This window comes from Stegastes partitus, unplaced genomic scaffold (assembly GCF_000690725.1).
Source record: "Stegastes partitus isolate 25-593 unplaced genomic scaffold, Stegastes_partitus-1.0.2 Scaffold524, whole genome shotgun sequence".
Lineage (NCBI taxonomy): Eukaryota > Metazoa > Chordata > Actinopteri > Pomacentridae > Stegastes > Stegastes partitus.
Genome location: NW_007578255.1, coordinates 250,221 through 254,838, shown reverse-complemented (window position 1 = coordinate 254,838; position 4,618 = coordinate 250,221).

Sequence of the window (4,618 nt, the reverse complement as noted above, 5' to 3'; positions counted from 1 at the left end):
ATAAAATTACAGCAAAGTAAGACATATTAAGTTTATTACAGCATAAGATTTCATAAAACAAAAAGCTGAGTGCCAGCTTCAGATGTAAAGACGTCATCCAAACCCCACAAAGCCAACAGAAAACCAGCAGTTTGAAGTGAGAGCTCACAGCTTTACAGCAGACCAGGAAACACACTGAACCATCTTCAGCCTCCTGCTTTCACCCCAAACACAAACTCAGTGTGAAGAGCTAATAAGTCAACAGCTGGCAGAGCATGAAGCCTCCTGCATGCCCAGACTTGATCCATCACCAGCCAGCAGGGTGGCAAAGCTCCCAGAGGAAACAGTCACCATCTGCTTCACTCAATGTGCAGAGATGAAGAAAAAAACAAAAAAAACATTGAAGATTCTGATTGAAGGACAGAAAAGTCAGGTTCAGTTCAGCTCTGAAAAATCTGAGAATATTCAGTTATTATTGGTTAAGATGTCTTTAAGGTGATAAAATCTTAAGTTCTGGAGTGGGTTGGTCATTTGTAGTCAACATGAATGAGTTCAGTTTGTTGTGAAACCATCTTTGTTCAGGCTGCCATTAGAAAATGTCAGTGTTAATGTCTGCAGCACACCCTCTGTATAATCATTAAAGTTGTGCCATACTTCTAAGTAACCAGCGTTATTCTATGTCAAGAAAGTAGTTTGTGTTTTCTTTCAAGGTCACTTACTTCTGTGAATCCACAGCTTCAGTCCAGGAACAGGGATACATACCCAGGCTATAAAAATAGCTTCTAAAATAGTGACTCACCTTTAGGTCTCCTCTCATGTTGTACAGCAGCATCCATCTCCAAACTCTGCAGCCTGTGATGAATTGACTTGGTGGTGGAGCTGACAGCAGCGAGGTGGTTGCACCAGCAGCACCATCTTGTGGCTGTTTGCTCTGGAATGTCTTAAAATGTGCTTTTATCCAACACCTCCTATACATCCTGTCATAGGTGACACACTAAAAGGTCTTCCTTTTCCTTTCTTCTCCTCTCTCCACCTGACATCTTCTCTTCTTTCTATAAACCTGTGATGGATGTAGTTGGATCACGGTTCCTAGGTCAGAGGTAAACCTCCAATATTGAGCTTCTGCCTCCTTTAAATGATGTAATGTCTCCTTGTTAGCCCTCATCACAGGTCATGACCTCAAGTGTGGACATCAGCTGTGAGCAGGTCAGTCATTAAGTCCTTTTTTTTTTTTTCTTTCCCTCCAGCTAGGTTTGTTTCATAAGACACATAGTTAGAGGATTGAAGAGGCAAGAACATAAAGATTAATTATCCATGTGTCATCCAATATGTCATATATATATATATCCATATGTACATTCATCATGGCTTGTACATTGTCTTTATGAGACCTTTATCATATCTTTGTTTTTTTAACCTTGGTGTACTTTCTGGAATCCAAATTATCGCTACTTTAATGACGTATTTGTATCCAGCTGCTATAACAAGTAAATTTCCTTGTGGAGGGTTTACTAAAGCTTATCTTATCTTATCTTATCTTATCTTATCTTATCTTAAAAACAGAAAGAAAATTCTTCAGAAAGAGAGAGATTCCAAGATCATCTTTCTTGTCTGTTCAAATATTAGATTTATGTTGGGAACTCTGACAGAATCTTCAGATCCCAAACTGTACAAATCTATCCGCCACACTTTATTTGTTAATACCATGACAACCTAACTTCATCTGTGCATTAATTTACATAAGCTGTGCAGCTAGCATTGCAGTGCAAAAGGCCTTCAAACTATAAGCGTAGATGTTTTGTTCCACCTATAATCTGAAAAAACTTTGACCTTTTAGCCTCTGATTCAGTTTCATAAACTGCAAGCGAGTCACCTCAGTCAGACAGTTCCCACTGCTGAACTGAAACAGATCCTGAACAAAACACTATTTACGTTCAACTAAATGTTGTGCTGCAGTTTGTTAAATTGCCCACTAGGTGTTGCTGTTGCAGCTCGCTACAATTCCAATGAATCAAGACAGTTTGGACCTTTAGATGACACGAATGCTGCTTTGCATCATGAGAGAAAAGTGAATAGAATCCATGTTTTCTCTCAAATCCAATTTAACACCGACAACACCTCTTCTACTGGTCTCACCCATATTATGACTCCTCACACATCAAACCAGCATCTACTCTGTGTGTTTCACCAGCTGCTGTCACTGCATTAAGTGGCACGTATTGTATCATTGCTCTACAACACAACCGACACCATGAATTGCATTTTCAAAGAGAAAAAAAACACAGCAAGACAACACAATCCAATCATAATAATGGCTTCATGTAAAAGGTTAGCTGTACGTATGTCCTCTGCATCAGTGTCAAAGCCGCTTCGGGCAGGACAAGAATGATTGACAGCTCGGTCTGTTACTTCCACCGAGAGACATTTTTCCATTCAGCCCTGCAGCTTCCCCTTGCCAACGCATTTGTGTGGTCCCACAACACACAAAAACACACACCTCACAAAGGGGGCCGGGCTCGGTGAGGTTGTTGATTGGCTTGACAGAAGACTGAAGGTGTGGTTTAAGTAATATGAATGACTCCTGACAAGGCCTGTGCTGATGGTAGAGGGACTTGAGAGGTATCAAGGTGCTTGCTGGTGTATGTCCACATCAATCAAACTTAAACATGTTCACGTGTCCCTGCAAAGGAATTCTGTCTCTAATAGGCAGCAGACACTGACTCAGACGGAGGACGGCATCACACCAAGCAGCACAATTATTCATTTTCCCTGAAGACACGAACAGAGGATCCACATGACACATCGTTTCAAAGTAAAATGACTTGAAACTGGATTCGAGATAAGATGAGAGTTATATAAGCGTGCTTTAATTCGTTAATAGATGACAGTGGGTGACAGAGGCTGAAGGTGATCAGCTGCTGGCGTTGTGCTGCAGGAACATTATGTCTGATCATGCAGAGATAAACTGTCTGGACACATACATGCATGTACTATAAATACACACAGATCCAACCGCAATACATGTTGTTAACTATTTTCACACATGTAAATATTGTTTTTTAGTCCTTTAATGCAAAGCCTGTGAGTGGTTACAGGTTTTACTTACCTTTGGATTATTCACTTTAATTCAGTTTTATTTATATACCACCAATTCACAACATGTGTCATCTCATAGCACCTCACCTTATGAACAGAGACCCCAGCTATCCAAAGTTCCCTTAGGGTTTCCTATGAGCAAGCAGTTGGTGACAGCGGGAACAATAAAAAAAAAGACAACCTTTAATGGGGAGGGGAAAAATAAGGTTGGAGGTTATACATGGTGTCTTTCGTTGCCAAGTGTAGCTCCCACTCTCTCCACATTGTGCACCGTATTTCATTGCAAAAATAGCCAAGCTTCACATTTTAAAGTAATTTCAAGTCTACCACCCAGAGCAATCATTTGTTCTTACCCCCTAACAGGAACTATAGGAGTTTCTGAATCAGAATGCCCACCAGCACCAGGAAATGTGACACGGATATGTTTCACCTCTGTATGCTCTGTTAGGTTGAAAGGGTTTGAGTTACAGTTTAAAAAAACAAACTCATCAAGGTTACAAAAACGAACATGAGGTTCAGCTTCCGGAATAGTCACAGTTAAAAGAAACAATACCGTTAACATGGTCCCATCCATCCACCCTGACCTCCTCCTGTGGTCCAAAACTACATCACCTGACTTACTCATTTGTTCCTTGTCCTAATTATTATTACAGTTAGAGGGTGCTAACACAACAAAACATGATAAGTAGCAACCTTTATAGCTAGATAATCAGGAAAAGTGTTTGGTTAGATACGAGTCAGATGACACACTCGACCGTCACAGCTGCCACTTTTTTCTTCTATAGAAGCTCTGCTGGGATTCTGGCATTGTGTTTTTAAGGGGAGTCATTGTGTCAGTCTTTATTTTGGTATCTCCAGAGGCACTGAAGGTGCCATCCTGTAAATGTCATCTCCCCAACCCCTCATGCATCATCCCACCACCATGTCTGCACTTCATTGTCGGGTCTATGCATTCACTGTGGTAGTCCTGGTCAGGTTCACATCAAACATCAACTGAACCAAACAAAATTGTCACATCTTACCAAAGATTGTACTTTGCAATATTCACTACACTGTATTACCAATATTCCTTTAAAATTTTCCATTCTGATTTTTTAGATCCTCTCGCAATTCTTTTTCATGCGGAGCCATGATGCAGGCATCCAGACAGACACAGGTTTAAAATGGAGACAATACTCTGTTTTGATTATGCATAAGAGGGAATTCTGTGCTTGTTCACTTACAAATAACTGTCCCACTGTAAATTGAAGTATCCAGATATATACAATATTGTATTACATGTAAGGCCAGTGCAGTGTAAAACATTTTAAGCTAGTGTGACATAAACATGGCTTAAACAAGCTAGGTGAATTTGAATTTCAACCCACAATGAGTCACATTTACACTCATTGTAGTCAGATTTATTGTTGCAATGTCACATTTTGTATCAGTTTTGGTACAAAGACAACACGTGAGATTGTTTCCAGAGACTTAGGGCAAGGACCTGAATTCAGTACTAACCATCCACCCATCCATCCACTATCTATAAACCGCTTAATCCTCA